Raw genomic sequence first — 18,884 nt, 5'->3', positions numbered from 1 at the left:
CTGTTAAACATGGCTTTCACGCCAATCCCACCTGGTTAAGACAATGATGATAGACTCATTATATATTAACCAAGAAAGCGAGGGATATGGACAACAATGCTTCTGCCCATCAAACCCGTTGCCTGGCAACCAATCAATTCTGCAACTTCAGATATGAATTGTAGCTTTAAAGTGATTGGAAAGTGAACACTTTATGCATCATTTCAATTGCTGAATGTATAAGGAAATCGGACCACTGAAGAGTGATCTAATTGTGTCATCGGGTGCTGTAGGGGGTTGAGTGTAGGTCAGCCTCTGACACACTGCAATACAAGATAATGTGAAGGGTACAGCACAAGCATGGCAATCAGTGTGTGAATCTAACCAAGGCGATCATTAACAATCAATCCAGGTATTCAAGCTTGAATTGGGAAATGTTGTCAAATATGTCCCTTTGCAAATGGCCATTTGTGGGAGTTATTTTTCCAGTTCATTTGATTTTACCCACATATTACAGCCAGATTATAGCCAATAGGTACAAAGGGTTTACTCTGATAGGATTTATCAGAAGGTAAACCTACACATTTCCATTGAGTCTGGACCAAACAATCCAAGGTGCAACAGCATGCGCACACATTTGGGACATGTCAAGCGAGACAGGGAGCCTGACCATGAACCAATTCTAAGCCAAACCTTCATAAAGTAACATATGTTCATGCTATCTATGTTCATATTAATACTACCAAATGCATTAGACAATTACTCATCACAATATCAGTATTATTTGTCTCATTTTTTTTAGATGACCTAATCCTTTCATGATGCATCTGTTCAGGTAGCATTTTTGTAAGATATACACAATAAGTGAATTTCCCCTTCTCTTCCACATTATTGCAAAATACAAATTAGGAGCAAGTTTTTCATGTGATGAAGTAATTCCTGTTTTCCACATGGAATAAATGTGTACATGATATGCACAAATTCTGACTTTTATCTGAGCAGAATGTTTACTTAATCTGAAATAAATACTAGCTGCTCTATCAACATAAAGCAGCTGGTTGTGCTCTTCGCAGGAGAGATTTGTTCTTTCAACATCTTCAGTAAGCTACTGGAAGAGCAAAACAATATGTCTTGAAAAACACTGAATGGCATGTAGTATGTCCTGTCCAACATGCTTCACGGCTTTGAGAAAACAATAGCTGATAACATTTTTTATTCCTTTATTTCAACCACTTATAGTTTTCAGATGAATGAGAAAATACACTACCTTTATCTTCATAGAGGTGCTTTTACTGCAAGTTGACAACTTTCTTTATTAACATCGAACAAAATGTTGAACATTTGGAAAACTGAACGAAAGGAAGTCTGGCATCAAATCTAGAGCCTTTTGGCATCACCAGACAGGTAACTGCTCTACTCAGGCTGTTTACAAGCCAAGTCCTGTTATTTTCCATTTATTTTGTTTACAAATGAATTTAGTATTTAGTTATGGATATTGCCTATTTGAAACATATATTTTGAATCTTGACTAATTCAAACACCTCTACTGTATTTTCTCATTCATCTGAAAAGTTGACATGGTGAAAGCATGATTGGTGAAATTCTATATGAAACAGCGTTGAGTGATATTAAAGCCTCATATTGCACCCTGTACACATGGTACATAGTTAAATCTGGGAGTGGCAAATCGGCTGTAGTCTGTAAGAGCAATGTTCCCACTGGAAGTGTATGATACCACATACATGACTACAGGTATATGACCAGTTGATCATCATAAAACCAACAATTAAACATTCTGATTGCCAGTAACTTTATTGTTGTGACATGCTTTCCAAATCATACTTCCATGAAAAGAAACACAAATTAGTCCTTCAAGTATGTTCATGGTTCAATACAGTTTAATGCTTCATTTAAGTTGACTGCATTTTCTCTGTATGAGGCTGATGCTGAAATGAAACATACAACTTTATGGATTACCACTTCTTGTGTGATACGTCAAGTGACATTTCGTTGTAGATTCTCATATTGATACCAAGCTAAAAGTGAGTACAACAAAATAGTGAGAAGCTTTATACACATAGTATGTTGTGACAAACAGCGGATCAACATTAACAACAGCAAGTAACAGAAGAAACAAATGGTACATAATTGAAAGAGGCCAGTAGGGAACTGAAACAACAAACAGCACCAATGATGAAGCCAATGACTAAGGGGATTAAGTAGTAACAACCTTTAAACCCTTATTATTAATTAACAACATGTTTTTAAGACAGAAAATCATTCATATGCAATGGTTAAAAGAGAACAAAAGACAGAAGTTTACTCATTCTTTAAAATGGATACCCTTTCAAGACACTGTATATATGCACTCACCTAGTCTCCTAGCTGACTTTTCCTTGTTTTATTCCCTAATGCCTAGCACTAGGCAGATAAACAACAAGTACCAACTTCCCGAGATTCAAACCGTCAACCTCACTCTCTCCTCAAACATGCTCAGACTACATTTTTAAGACCTCATTAACATGACTGACAAAGCCTATTACATTGCCTCAGGTTTCAACAATAAACACATCGATCATAATACATATTTGCATGTTTACAAAAAAATTTAAAATCATGTCCTTGAGCCATGTTTTCATAAAATTATCATGATTGCTTAAACCTACATTCCTTTCACTTTAATGGGACTTCTCCCCAGCCATACATGTTCCATGATCTTACAGACAAATGAACAAGAGTCATCAGCAGATGACATATCCCCCCTGCCCCAACATATTTGAAAGGACAAATCATCCGACAATTACTTATTGTGTTTTTACACCAAGTCAGAATTGTTTCCATGGAATTCATGAAAAATATAAATGCCATATATCTGTAATTAGAAAAAGTCACCATTTCAAGATCTGTCTTGTATGTCTGCCAAGGTCTTTTGAAAGATATGAAATGGTTTTCGAGTAGTGCTCCAGAAACGAAGTCAGCAACAATAATAATAATACATCATAAAAACTTGTAAATAGCAAAAGGAACCACTTTGGGGTCTGCCACACATAACTACGACGTAACACTGACAGATATTAAGTTTTTGAGTTCTGCTCCAGAAACAAAACACACCTCTCACTTTTGAGAGTAAGTCAAAGTTTCCAAGGAAACTGAGAAAATGATAAATCACTAAAACCTGTAAATACCAAAGGTACCACTACAGGTTCAGACTCATATATCTACCAAGTTTTGCAGAAAAATATTGAACGGTTTTTGAGTTCTGCTCCGGAAACAAAGCCCATACCTCCATTTTGAGACTAAGTCCGAAACGTTTCCATAGAAACAGAGAAAATAATGAATCAGAAAAAAACGTAAATACCAAAAGGCACCACACTGGGGTCTGCCCTACATATCTATCAAGTTTTACTGATTACGGACGGACGGACAGACGAGGCGTCGACTATATCTCCCGGCATGTAAAATCAAATCACCATTTAAAAAGAAAGTGAATGAGTGAGTTAAGTTTTAGGCCACACTCAACAATATTCCAGCTATATGGAGGCAGTCTGTAAATAATCAAGTCTAGAACAGACAATTCAGTGATCAACAACATGAGCATCAATCTGCGCAATTGGGAACCGATGACGTGTCAACCAAGTCAGCAAGTCTGACCACCCGATTCCGTTGGTCGCCTCTTACGACAAGCATAGTTGCCTTTTATGGCAAGCATGGGTTGCTGAAGGCTTTTCTACCCCGGGACCTTCATGGGTTCATCATATCTTAAAGGCATGGAATGGCTTTCTTAACATTCATTACTGTTGTTACTGGCGAAGCCATTAATCATCTATAGGCTGCTGCCAAACAGTTGAATGATACATTAATGTTTCATTCAAGACCCTTTAATTTTGGTGGCCTTATGGTTTACCTGCCATGCCTAAGACTAAAGTTCATTCCCCACAGGGTACAATGTGTGAAGCCTACTTCTGATGTCTCCATTTATGATACTGTCAGAATATAGCTAAAAGCGACAAAATAAAAAACCCAACTCAACTGCTCATAAAAATTTTCATCACATTTGTAAAGTAACATCTAAAGTTGAATTTCATAAAAATTACTTAACATAATGTAAATATGTCTTCACACATCTCTTATGGATGTGTTGCCAGAGATGTATATTTTCTGAGAGAAACAAATACGGGAACACTATTTCACGGCAGTGTTCCCTTATTTATTCTCAAATTTCTTACCATAGTGCTCTTCCGAGCAGGTGTTGAAAACTAAAATATTAAAGGAACACTTGAATTTTCCTGTGTTCCTTTATTGATTTATCTCAGTATATTTTGCATCTACACAAATTGACAAAACCTTGTCCGGTGTGTCATGACAAATATGCACAGAATTAAAGAAAGAAATCATGTAAAGCAGACACTGTTTGCTCCTCAAATTATTCAGCTGTGTAGCAAATTAAGCAAATTAAGCCTATGGCAAGGCGCCAATACAAATCTACCAGTGTCAAGACAGGGCACATCCTCATTATCTCAGTGTTAGGTGTTAACCTTTAAAGTTTCACTTACATTGTCTGCAGTTATTACAGGAGGCTGCAGATGAACACATGGTTGAGTGGGCTGTTGACAGGTGTTTCCTGGGATATCTTAATGTAAATGTTATAGTATCTATTGAATGTCTCTTACATGTACAACCTGTGAAGATCTGGGGTAGAACAGGTCTTCAGCAACCCATGCTTGCCATAATTGGCCAGTATGCTTGTCTCTAAGAGGTAACTAAGGAGAGATCATCTCTTGGGTGGTCAGGCTTGCTGACTTGGTTGACACGTCATCAGTTTCCAATTGCGCAAACTGATGCTCACTGGTTGTCTGGTCCTGACTCAATTATTTACAGACTGCTGCCATTTTGACGGAATATTGCTGAGTGCGGCATAAAACTAAACTTATTCAATCATTCACTCTTTCATATACTGTTTCAATGATGCATCAGCTGTACATACAGTTGAGCTGTACCAACAGAATTTTGGATACGATATCCACAGTGAGTTTGAGCGAGCATGGTTTTATGCTACTTTTAGCAATATGCCAGCAATATCACTGCAGAGAACACTAGAGTCAGGCTTCACACATTGTATATTTGTGGGGATGTTAAACTTGGGTTTTCAGAGTGATAAGCAAAGGCTTCTAGGTTACACTTGCAAAATATTTATGGTTTCATAACCCATATTCCAAATGAAGGAGGCAGTCAAATCATTCTTGGTAAAATGAAGTAAGCTGTGTTTTTGCACTGATCTTAGCAATGTTCCAAAAGTGATTCAGTGAGTTGTTGACAAACAAATAAAGGGAGGACACTGAGTGAGTGAGTTTAGTTTACACCACTTTGAGCAATATTGCAGCAACATCACAGCAGGGAATGGGCCTCACACATTGTACCTATGTGGGAAATCAAACCTGTGCTTTCAACAAAAGCGTACACTTTAGCCAGTGGTCTACCCCACAGCCCCCAATGTTAAATAAGCAATGAAAGAAGAAATAGATAAAACAAATACATAGGGATGACAATTTCTCTAATTCTGAAGCACGTTTTGATACAGGATCTTGTATCGTTTCGAAGTATGAATGATACAGGGAGATAACAGGTGATATATGTACAACAGAAGACTACCTAATTAACAAGTGATGATAACAAATAAAGGGATAATAAAACATCACAAGTATAAACGTAGGTGCTGGTAGAAACCAGTGATAAACAGAGCATACAATGTATACATGATTAACAATGTGATGACAACAAACGACAGAGTTAAGGGGACATTATACAAGCCAGTGAGGCACACAGTGAAATGTCTTGCTCTAGAATTAAAGTTGTCATCCATATATACTTGTTCTATCTGACTTCCACCTTTTAAAAATGCCACTCAAACAAGTGAAAGAACATTCTGCTGCAATATCTTAAATAAACCACTGTGAGAGAAACATAAACCACTAAACTACTTATATCAAATAACAATGGTCTGAGGACATTTTTATAAATCACTTCAAAATATTCAACTCGAAAATAACATGCTTGCCCAATATAAATGTACTGTGCACATTAATATGCTACTCATATCCATCAGATATGATTACACTTCAGTATGAAGCAGCACAGCATTGGACTATATTCTAACTCAACTGATAACCATTCATAGCCTCTGAGTAATATATCAAGGTAAAGCTAGGGCATATGTCACCTGTAATTGCCAATCTTGCACACACTGCCTCCCTATGTTATGGATATTGAAATAGTTTTTCATGACTATTATCTGACGGAGCTAAGGCAGAATTATGGAAAAACCTAAGTGCATGTAATACTCAAGACGTGCAGTGACTCACCACCTACACACATCCTCAAGACCTGCTAGTATCTAATACTTGTCTCTTTCCAACAAAATGTTCAGTAAATCGAGAAGCCACGACCAGATATCCTGTGACTAATATAAAGAGCAACTATCAGGATACAATGACAAGTCATGAATCAGGTCATGAGTGATTGAGTGACTATGGTGTTATGTCACCCTTACTGCAGCAATATCAGCAGGAGACAGCAGAAATGGGCTTCACACATTGTATTAATCTGGGGAAAGGAACCCAGATCTTCAGCATGACAAGCAAATAGTTTAACCACTGCACAAAGTCAGGTCAAGAAGACAGACCATACAAACAATTTAGATACCTCTTGCAACCAGCAGGCTGACCACTCATAAGCTAAATTCCTGACAAGCTATCCTAATACTTGCTACCACAAATAAAAAATGAAAATAATGAATTTAAGATAATGAAAATCACATGTATATCAGCAATCTGTCCTTCATCAAAATAATTGGCTTAGAAGTATATTTTAACACTTCATCACTACAAAAGGTGATATGATATATACTAGACCGGATATCTAGTATATAATCAATCTATTCAACACCCAGATGAGAATATGGTGTCTTAATGGGAGTTCTGTTGTCATAGCCCAAATATAGCAGCGAGACTCATACAGGCATTTCCAGGGCAGTGGATACATACCATCAGAAGTCATTCACTGCTAGTGTATCATCACCTTAGTGCTGGTAAGGTACATTCCCGGAATCAGGATATCCTTCATACCACATTCACCTGGCTGATCTAACCTTGCCTTCAAATGTCAAGATCACCTGGATCACAAAGAGTGGTGTCATATCTTTTCTTAGTGAGGGCGTACCATGGCCGCTTAACAAAATGTCAGTGAGAGTGAATGGGTTGACCCAGTATTTCTGCTTGGTTATAAGCTGTAGGTTTGGGCCTGGTGCAGGGAAACCAGTGGTCAATGGTGTATATAGTTCACCACTCTGCAAGGCAAAGTGAATTGGTGTTCGTTGTTGCATTCAAGATCTTTTCATAGCCAGGGCATACAATGAGCATATAATAAAATGTCAACCAGAGTGAACGGGTTTACCCAGTATTTCTCCTCAGTTATGACCTGAGTTTTTGGGCCTGGTGCAGGGAAACCCAAGATCAATGTTGTGTATACAATCAACACTGGGTAAGGTGAATGGGTTTCTCAAGTATTTCTGCTCAATTACAGACCATGGGGTTGGGCCTGGTACATGCAAACCTGAGGTCAATGTTGAGTATACAATCAACACTGGGTGAGGTGAATGAATTTCTACAGCATTTCTGCTCTGCCACATACTATGACACAGGTTTGGGCCTGGTACAAGGAAGCCAATGGTCCACGGTGTGTACATGTTCTCCATTGTATGAAGTTTTTTGTTGTGTTCACGTTTATTACACCACTGAAGCTTCATGTCAATTTTCATGAGCAATGTTTATAACCTTGAGTTCGATTTAACATTGTCAAGAATTTTAGCTACATTGGAGTCTGAAACACAGCATGATTTGTGAAAAAGGACAGTCCAATGAGGAGCAGATTATTACGAAGATTCATGCAAGCCATGGTTATTACAAGGCACTAAGTTCATTTTGCTAACAGATACCAGCATATGGTTGAGCATGTGTAAACGCACATACCACATTAACTTGCACATTTGTTTTAACAAACAAGCCGTGGCATGTTGATGAATAACCAAGGATGATAATCAGATTTAATTTGAGGTTTAAATAACAATGTTGTGAGTTGCATCAGTTTCAATTGGTGGACTAGCCTAACCTTGGAACATCCTTAGTAATGCATCTGTTTGATAAATACAAAGTAAATGAGTGAGTGAGTGAGTCTAGTTTTATGCCGCACTCAGCAATATTTCAGCTATATGGCAGTGGTCTGTAAATAATCGAGTCTGGATCAGACAATCCAGTGATCAACAACATGAGCATCAATCTGCGCAACTGGGAACCAATGACATGTGTCAACCAAGTCAACCAACCCGATCCTGTTAGTCGCCTCTTACGACAAACATAGACCCCTTTTGTGGCAAGCATACAAAGTAAATGAATGTTCTTTAGTGTCTCAATCAGCACTATTGCAGCTATACCAGTGACCAGTAAATAGTCTGAATTAGGCAAACCAGTGAAGTCACGGTAAGAATTGTCCAGATTATTAATTGCACTATGATTGTACAGCTCTTACAATAAGTGTAGGGGTATTGTAGACCTATTCTGACCATGAATCTCCACAGGTTGAACATGAACCAGGCTATTTTCTATTTTAGATTCTTGAGCGACATTTAAAAGTTGAATAGATAGGATGAGTATGTGGATACCAACTGCTTTTTTCTACTTTAGCTTTGCAACAAACCTGTGGGTATCACTCAACCCAGAACCACTCTCTCCTCCAAACCACAATCCCCCATCCACCTACCACAACCTCTATTAAGAGTGCAGTGCCACTTCTAGATGATCCTTTTCCAAACAAAGATCTGCGCTCTGCTTGCAATAAGATCAAATTAGAAACTGTTTGATCCTGTGCATAGTCTGTCCACACGTATCTTTGAAACCAGAAGGTCAAACAAATTCTACTGAGGGGGAACAAATGGTTTCTCGTCTTGAGAAACTGATGCATGCATGCCAAACAAGCAGCTCCATCGTCATCACTACATACTATCTCCTTCAGAACTGCTTGTGCACATAGAAAGTATGATGACACCTTGATGACATGTCTGCCAATAATAATCAGTCTTATAGCAAACAGCAGCATATTTTGAAGTTGTTCAAAGAAGGTATGCATTGAAGGAATTCCTTGCCGAAAATTGAATTACACAAAGAATGTTTGTCACTTCAGCTGCCAAAAGATGAAAGCTCGCAAGGAGCTGAAAGCTCTTGACAACACTCAAACACAAGAATTTCTCCAGAAACTGTAGATATAACAACATACTTTATCAGCAGGAAAAACTCTTTAAGATGACATTTGCGAGAAATCTTTTACATATTCATTCAATTGAGAAACTGGTCTTGCCTAAGAGTTCCATTCAATTTTTAAAGAGTGAGTGAGAGAGTGAATTTAGTTTTACGCCACACTCAGCAATATTCCAGCTATATGGCGGTGATCTGTAAATGATTGAGTCTGGACCAGACAATCCAGTGATCAACAGCATGATCTATGCAATTGAGAACTGATGACATGTGTTAACCAAGTCAGCGAGTCTGACCACCCGATCCCGTCATTCACCTCTTACAAAAAGCATAGCCACACGTTTTAAGGACTGATTGTAACACACATAAAACATACTGATTATTAGCACCTAAAGAACAGTGTTCACAAATGGTGTTTCAAAGTAACAAGACATTGGGACCTGTAAGTTTCAGATGTCAGGCTGACCCACTGAAAATTCACAGGACCCATTAGACTAATGCTTAGTCTCTGAATATACATAATTATGATAGTAACAAACTAACCCATATAAACTGAAAAGGAGCCCCAGTGGGAACAAAGACTCAGAGCCTGAGGAAATGTAGACTCGCTTTATTAATAAGGCACTACACAGAAGGTAAGGCAGTATGGAAAATAATGTGGTTCAGGAACTGTGAGACAGACTAAGGACCAATAGAACAACCATAAAATAAACATTTCAGATTTAATGTTTCTTATGATTGGCACTGAAACTATTGATAACCATAAAATCTTTAAACAGTGAACAAGTGTGATATATCAAACATGACAACTTCAGTCAAGTCACTATGAAATATACAGTCAAATACATTTTGATGTTTTTCTCCATGTGATGATTTTATCAAGTGATTATTTTATGGCATGGAGAATCTTCAGAAACGAAAAGATCACAATGAGTGTCATGATCACTCATCTTGACATGTTTTCATGAAAAAATAATTTCAGAGAAATTGCACTCAAAATAAACACATGACTTCCACAGAATATTCTTTCATTTTTTTTTCTTAAGGATCACACACAGCATGCAAGCCGTGGTTGTTTTGAGGCCCCAAGCTAATTTCTGTAACAGACACCAGCAAGTGGTTGAGTATATTTATGTCTCAAGACCAGATGATGGATCTCATTTGGTTAAGTAATCCTGCCGGCAATACTTTATGTTTTATGGCATTTCTGAGGTCTGGCATTACACCATGCCCCATTTCATCATGTTCATGTCTAATGAAAAATTAAATGAAAATCATTACCATTTGATCAGTCTACAAGTAAGTTACTGAGTGTAGCGTTACTGCGTTTTTAACAACATTCCAACAATACTGTCACCATATGGCTGAAATACTGCCGATGTGACTTTAGATTTTCAACTCACTCACTCCAGCAATATCACAGCAAGGTCCAATTGATAAGTGAACACTCTAACCACCATTCGGACACACCATCCCCTGCTAAATAAGAGAGGCAGTATATATTTCTTTAGTTGCCAACTCACACTGGCAAAATGGGGTATGTTGTCATGACAAGATTATTGAAAATATACAGGGGTTAAGTCTCACCTTTAAATGTTAGTTAACATTAATGAATAGGAACCTTATCTCTTGTCAGCTGTTTCTGAAGCTATAAACTTCAATCAACAACCTCTAAAATTAATGCAAATCTAATTCATCTTAAACGTTTGTGATAAACCTTTAGACGTCATGAAAAGCATGATACTGATATACGAGTAGCAGCAAAAAGTGGCCCTGAAACATCATATGCATTAACATTTCATTCCTTCATAATTCGTCTTACACGTTCATAATCTTTCACTTCATTAACTGAGCTTTCATGAGCCAGTATAATTTGCACTGGAATATCCAAAGTAGTGGGAGGAGCCATGCTACCGTGGCACAGTCACACAAGCTCAGGTAGGTCATAAATCAAATCTTTTATGTCAGTCTTAAGAGTAGTGAGTTAGTTTCATTTTTGCTGCTTTCAGCAATATTCCAACAATATAACAGATGACACCAGAAATGGGCATATCACTGCATCCACGTGGAGAATCAAGCCTGTGCATTTTGGCAAGCAAACACTTTAACCACTAGGCTACCCCACGGCCCCTGCTCTTAAGAGTAAGTGAACAGTGATATTAGTAGAATACTGCCTTGAAAAATATTTTACTTACAGTGTCTTTTACCACAGCTTGATGTATGAGGAGTTTATTGAGTTTAATGCCATATTAAACAGTATATCAGTTGTATCATGATGTGAAACCTTAAAGAGGGACAAAACCTGAGGAATACAGGCCTGATGTTTACCAATTCTGTGAAACCCATAAGCACGGATTTTGGTGCTGACAGACCTAGAAACCAAAACCTGAACCCACCATCATATAGCTACCCCTATACAATTCCCTTCCCCAATATTTACTACTTTGGTAAAACCCCTAAGCAAATGTATTGTGGTGAAAGACCAAGAAACCAAAGAATTAACCTGCAGTTGAATACTTAACCCAGCACAGTTCCTACACAATCCCAACCCCAATATTACCTCTAAACACACTACCCACAATGCCTTGCACCACCTACCTTACATACTCTACCTCCAGAAGATGAAAGCGTTTCCAACAAGCAACAGGGATCATTAGCAGACAAAGGTTAGTCAGGGCTAACACTTACCAAAAGCTACAAGACTATATCATAGTACAAGCTGTTTACATTTGAAACAAATCTTATCAGTCAATTGGGGCATTTAGCTAGTGTTACCAGATCCCTGATACAGGACCCCATACTGGGACTGAAGTATAGACGGTCTGGGACTTACATAGGCCTTGCCTTACTGTGGTTTTATGATTCTACCATGCCTGTCAATCTGTTCACACATTACATATTAAGGGATGGTGAGATAACCTCGTGGTTGAAGCATTCAATTGTCATGTCAATGGTCTGGGTTCAATTCCCACCATAGGTACTTTGAGTGAGGATAGGTATTTTTATTTTCTGGACAGTGGGTGCTCATTTGTGAGTTGTGTTGTATACTGCTTATAATGATAAACAAGTAACATCACGGCCTGCGGAGGAGAGAACACAAAAACTGTTCTTTTACATATTCACCTTTGTAGGAAATCTAACATGGTTTTCTATAAGACAAGCAAGGTAACTACTAGGCTACCAGCCCTTACTAAATACTACATACTCCACCTTGCATTGGTGAGTGTATGATAGAGTCAGTTGCACGACTTGAGTTAAAAGCTGCATTTAGCAATATTCCAGTAATATCATGGCAAGGGACACCAGAAATGGGCTTTACACATTTTACCCAAGTGGGGAATCGAACCCATTTGTGAATAAGAGAGTGACATGAGTTTTTAAGCTGCTTTCAGCAATATTCAATAATATCACAGCAGGACAAGGTTAAAAAATAACTAGTACACAAACAAAAAACATGTCCATACATCATGTGTGTGTTATACTATTTTCTGTGATTCTGATAGGCAGTGGAAAAGTGAATCTTGAATGTTATGTTATTTTATTCAGTTTGTGACTGTTATCCTTTGATAAATGCACAAGTTCTTCAATACAAATGCTACTTTTACAAACACATATGTATACATACAAGCTTGCTACAGAAAGTCGTTAGTCCCACAACTGACAACATTCTGCCCTTTGACCTTGATAAACAAAGACCAGAAAGCAGTTTTGGCAAACAACCGAGGAATTATTCTCCCCCTTAACACATAGACTGGATGACAAAAGAATGATCAAACAACAATATATTTAAAACATTACAATAAGGTATTCCTTTTTCTACACTTCAAATCCAGTATGTTCATGGATAAGCCACAGAAAGTAACATAAATGCATAGTTTGGCAGTGAACCGATTTCAAAACTCACAACAAAGGCAACACCACAAACAGAAGACATCATAATTTGATGTGTCACCACTTGCAAATGGTTGAAGCCTATCATGAGAGAAAATACAGCAAAACTGATTGCAGGCAAGTTAAACAAGTGAAAGTCTTGGCTACACGTTGATCTCAGGAGAAAAACAGTTAGTCAACAGTGCCAACAAAACAAGAAACTCCATATCTCATTGCAAAATACTCACAGAACTACTGGATGCTCTCCAGAAATCTGCACATTATTCTCCCTAGAACAACCACTGCTGAGTCCGATCGAGAATCCATCAAACTTGCTGCTGACTGCGCCACGCAATCCAATTATCCAAAATTTCCCTGTCAGTGTAGCAGATGATAGCGCGTGTGGAAAACTCCCCCTGATCTGATGCCTGTTTCTGCAGATTCCCTTCACCCCAACCACTGAATAACACCAGCAGCAGACGCCAAAAAACAACTGCCTCTGAGGAGGCAGAAATTGCATCTGCTACTCTACTTTGAACATTAAGTTGTTTACAGGTAGATAGTTCTAATAGGCTTCAACACTTTTAAATCAATTTGTAGGATTAACAACATTATCTTAGTGGATGAACTTGTTTTTGCCAGGACTGAAAAGTGATTTATTCTCATTGAGGATGTGTTTACGAATACCTATCAAGGCAGGTGAAAAGCAAGTTTAATTCAGAAAATATGGAAGAGGACATCACACATCTTTTTCAAAGTCTCCTCAGATGAAAATTACTATGTTAAACTTTACACTAAAAAACTTTTCTCATGCTGCTGTTATTAATCCACACAGTAAAGTAGGTAAAGAAGATACTTCATTTTCATCCCAGTCTGTTCACTCCCAGACACCATGTGCTCATAGACAACAATTTAACTGCTTTTGATTTAATGTAAAATAAATACAACCAAACATTCTGGCTTAAATCAAATGTCAGGGTGGTGAGGTAGCCTGTGTAGACAGAATGTTTGAAGTCCATTTCTGATGTCCCCATCTGTGTTTTTGCTTGAATATTGCTAAAATCAGCATGAAACCAAACTCACTCACTCACTAAATCAAATATCAACAGTTCACAAAATTCACCCGAAATTACTTTATTTTAATTGCATGAGCATGTAATAATTGATAGTGGCCCATAAAAAAATGTGTTCATTTAATTTATTCTTTGAAATAATAGTTTTAGCTAAAGAGTCATTTACAAGTATATAAAATTCTTTTAACAATCTTGAATGACAACCAAACATCTGTTACCTTCAAACTGTATTGCCTTCCTTTGGAGCAGATGTGATTCAAGATTCAATGATTTGACTTACTGACAAAAACCTACTCCCTTCACTAAGGCTCCAGTCATGGACAGGCACCAAGGAAATATTTTTTCAACAATCTGAAGAAATTGTAATGAAATATGCTGTGGGGTTTCCAATTCTCTCTTACAGATTGTGTTAGTTTTGGCGTCAGCCTAGGCTTGTTCTCAGCGGGACTGAATGCGAACACCAATGTGATATAGGAAATCTTACATATGGTGCGCTCAAATCTTGTTTTTCTCACTAACAAGAACATAGATGAAAGATTAAACCAAAGGTTATCCCTTGCTATGAATCACACTTGCAAATCAACAAAATGTCCAATGGGGAAAAGGTTTCTTCATCTCTGTGACTGTTTATGTTCTGAGAGAAATCGTTAATTCCCTCAAATGATCCATTTAGAGATAAATAACTTCGTTAACATGATGTAGTTATGACTGCATAAGGTTTAACAAACATGGCATATTTCCAGTTTGAGACATAGTGGATCTGCTGTCTTTCACAAACTAGACAGAAGCTAAAACACAAATATCAAGTTACCCATATTTATAAAGAAGAGTTAGTTTTATTAAAAACTCAATATTCTGGCTATGTGGCAGTGGTCTGTAAATAATCAAGTCTGGACCAGACAATCCACTGTTCAATAGTATGAGCATTGTTCTACGCAATTGTGTTATAATGGCATGTAAAAATGTTTTAAAGCAAAATCATGGTGGAGGACGCCACAAATGGGCTAAAAAAAGGATACATTATTGGCCAGTAACTATCATTAAAATGGTTTATCATTGAAATAAGTTAATTCACTATCACCCAATATCTTAAAATAACTTTAACATGGATAGATTTAATAGGTATGCTCTTGACTAATTTCTTTGTTTATAGTTTTACACTACAATATTCTAGTATATAGCAGTGGTCTGAACCAGACAATCCAGTGATCAACAGCGTGAGCATCATTCTATGCTATTGGGATATGATTACATGTGTCAACCACATCATGATCCTGCTATACCTCTTATGGCCATGCATATGCACAGGCTGCTGAAACTCAATTCTAGCCCAGGGCACTAATTACAGAACATACTCCATTACCAACAAATCCTGACTTAACACACCACTCAAAACTGAGATAACAAGTTTTAAACCACTGTCAGAAATATGGTTGTAAACAGGCCCTGGAAAAAGCGCATAAACACATTTTCTTGGATGTCACAATGAAAAAAAAAAAAAAAAGAGTCAAATTTTTATCAACTGCCTGGATTTAACCAGAAGAAAGATAAAAGTTCATTGTTTATCTGTGAAATCTAAAATAGGCCTTCTCAACCACTTGTAAGCGGAAGTGCTATTCCTATGTGTTTTTTAAATACAGCTTCCATGAACCACATCTTGGTTGCAAAGAGCACTCTTCAGGTGGGGAGACAGAAATGCACTAAGATCAGCTCACCGTTAACTCCGTTAACTCCGTCCTGCAGCTATTTTCAGCAGTACAATGTTCTGGAACGACTTATAACCAAAACAAACCCATTCTCCAATTTGCCTTTCAGGAACTTCCAACAGGTTGTCTGCACCAAACCACAAAGTGTTAATTTCCTGTATATGTGGAGCGGGTTATCGCGAGTTACCATGCAAAAACACAGGCACAATGAGCATTCATGCACATGTTGGAGAATATCAAGGCTGGCAACATTCCTCCATTGTGCACCCTCAGAGAAACAGTCTGTCCTTGTCATTCCAGGATAGTTTCTGTATAGCAGGAATTCCAGCTGCATGTCTTGTCATCTCTCTACATGCTGTATGCTCGTTTCACACGGGCATCAAAGTAGAATTTTCTATGTAATTTACTGAGAAAGCATAATTCCAAACAATACACTTTCTAAATGGAATTGTGTATCTACATAAAGAACTTTCTACAACATAATCTGACCACAGAATCATCTCCATAAGCATATTCATCAAAATATTACCTTCACATTTTGGATGGTAACAAGCACAACTTGATTGTTTGTCCATATGAAACATTAACAAAAAACATAACCTAAACAACCAACTGTTGATATCATTAACCTGAAATAACATATTAGAGTGAAGACATCGTAAACATACACCCTTGAACCAGCTTGATAACCTCCTTAGTAACTCTTAAAGAACATTATGTACCTGATGCTGATTAACTTGTAGCCATGAGATTGCACTATGTACTCATGTACTCATCTGAACTGTGTAATATGGAATCAATAAGCTTCATATAAATGTTTATAACATAGGCTACTGACTTCAAAATAGGATCATTACCGTCACTTGATCTTAAGTGGAAAATGTATACATGATAGCCATTATGGAATATGCAAGCCATATTGTTCCCAATATTTTATGTAGAGGTGTGAAGACATCGCTGTCACATTTAACACATGCAGAACAAAAAATCATAATTTCTTGACAAAAAAATGAAAGTTTTGTTGACATTCTCAATTTCCTACAGCTAACATTTAATAGTTGTCGCCTGTGAATATACACAAATATAAGATTATGCCTGCAAGATACACCAACTGGGACTTCAGAACATCATTCATATAAATCACTGTAAACATGCACATAATACATGCCAATAGGCAATATAATCTGTATACACCAGGTGTCACAAAGTAGAGAATGTTCGAAAAAGCAAACAGCATAATTAGCTACACCATTGCCAAGTTATTGTGAGAATGAAAATGTGGTTGATAACTTGAATTATTTCATTGATAGTGAACATTTATAATACAAAATAAGAACCTACATTTTATTTTAATTAAAAAAAGGAGTCAAAGTGAGATTGGACATTCCAAACCTGTAGATAATGTATACAGTCAGTATACAGTCTAAGGAATTGCTGTTTATTTATGTCAGTTAGTATTTCCAACAGAATAGAGTTCTGGAGACCCACCCTTCTCTCAAATAACCACAAGAGCCTCAAAAGGAAGTATTAACATAACATAAACATCAAACTAAACAATATTCACGATTTAGTTTCTTGATAATAAAATCAGTAAATTGTATTGCTGCCTTTATTTCAACAAATTATATGATATACACTTAGATGACTTTGTGTGGTATCAATATCTTATCTGAAGGAAACAAACCATCACTGTTCAATAACAGAAGAGCTTAACACATGGTAGTTGAATAAACCTGTGATTGTCGATTTTAAAATTTGGATGTTACAATAACTTCAGTGCACCAATAGCCCTGTGGAATGGATCCCTGAATTGCTGTGGTAATATTCTTACACAGCATGAGCCAATAAATGTGGCTTCACAATTTGTAAAACATGTTGGAAAGTGATACCAGTTCTCTGCCATGATGACCATGAAGTACTTAAAGTACTTGACTACCTACTGACTCCTTAAGCAAAAGGATCTTCCACGTGTAAATGATATGCTCATATACTAACCTATTAGTGTATACTAACCTATTAGTACCTACAACCTATTTTCCACTGCATATATGGAATAAAACCTGTTTCTGTATGAAAAGCCAGTACTTAACCAATAGGCCACCGAACTGGTTTCTATAAGCAAGACAGGGCATTAACCTCCAGAGCAGAATCAACACATATGGAGTAACATCTTGACTCTACCAGCTTTCATGGGTTTGTTTTAACAGCAGATCCATACCTGTAACACAGGGCTAGCACATGTTGGTGTGTCCACCATCTGATCAACCAACAACACATGGCTGGGTTCCTTTTAGTACACTCTTGGGTGAGTGAGTGACTGCAGCCTCATGTTCCATCATTGAATATTCTAGTGTATTTACTTTCCATATATCATGAGGTTATAGAATCACCTGATTCTTTTATTTGGCTATCACACAATTCCATGACAGAAATTAATCCTTTGAGTGGTATATTATTGACTCTGGATCAATTTTGAAACCACAGCTTTGACATACCCAGCTACAAGGTACTATGCTGTATAATGGCAGACTGTGAATAATGGAATCTGGAACACATAATCTAGTGACTGACGTCATGAACATCGACCTGAACAATTAGGATAAAATGACATGAATCAACTGAGTCACAGTCCAACAATCTAATTCCATTGGTAAAGATTCAGGTTGGAATTGATTTTTAGCACGTCCCCTTGCCATAAGAGATGATTGGCCATCGATTTTAACTTAGGTGATGCATGTCATCATATCCTAACTGTACAGATCAAAGTATGCAATGTCCATCACTGAATTTTCTGACCCAGATATGAATATTGCCAAACAACTATCATAAAGAGGAATATTCGTAAGTATATGTATCATACAGCATGTATGCATTGCTGAACTTATATTTTAACCTAGGCCTTCACTGATTTCACACTATGTGATAATACATTAGAGTTATATGCTCTTACCATT

At 37.3% G+C, this 18,884-nt stretch overlaps 2 protein-coding genes across 5 annotated transcripts in view; one reads left to right on the top strand and one right to left on the bottom strand.

The window, feature by feature from the left end:
• LOC137274447 (sarcalumenin-like) overlaps nt 1-18,884 on the top strand; it is a 276,599-nt gene that overhangs the window by 15,239 nt on the left and 242,476 nt on the right. The gene's annotated exons all lie outside the window — the stretch shown is intronic.
• LOC137274438 (microtubule-associated tumor suppressor candidate 2 homolog) overlaps nt 1-18,884 on the bottom strand; it is a 143,578-nt gene that overhangs the window by 107,136 nt on the left and 17,558 nt on the right. Inside the window, exon 1 of one of the 4 annotated variants that reach the window (XM_067807616.1) lies at nt 13,400-13,632. The exons of the other annotated variants lie outside the window; for them this stretch is intronic. The gene's annotated coding sequence lies outside the window, so the exon portion shown is untranslated. Of the gene's footprint in view, nt 1-13,399; nt 13,633-18,884 lie in introns of those variants that run through there. 4 annotated transcript variants of the gene reach the window in all.

The sequence above is a fragment of the Haliotis asinina genome, chromosome 2, assembly GCF_037392515.1.
Source record: "Haliotis asinina isolate JCU_RB_2024 chromosome 2, JCU_Hal_asi_v2, whole genome shotgun sequence".
In the NCBI taxonomy this organism is placed as follows: Eukaryota; Metazoa; Mollusca; class Gastropoda; order Lepetellida; family Haliotidae; genus Haliotis; species Haliotis asinina.
The sequence above is the reverse complement of the archived record's forward strand: the minus strand, read 5'-3'. Positions and strand labels throughout refer to the sequence as shown.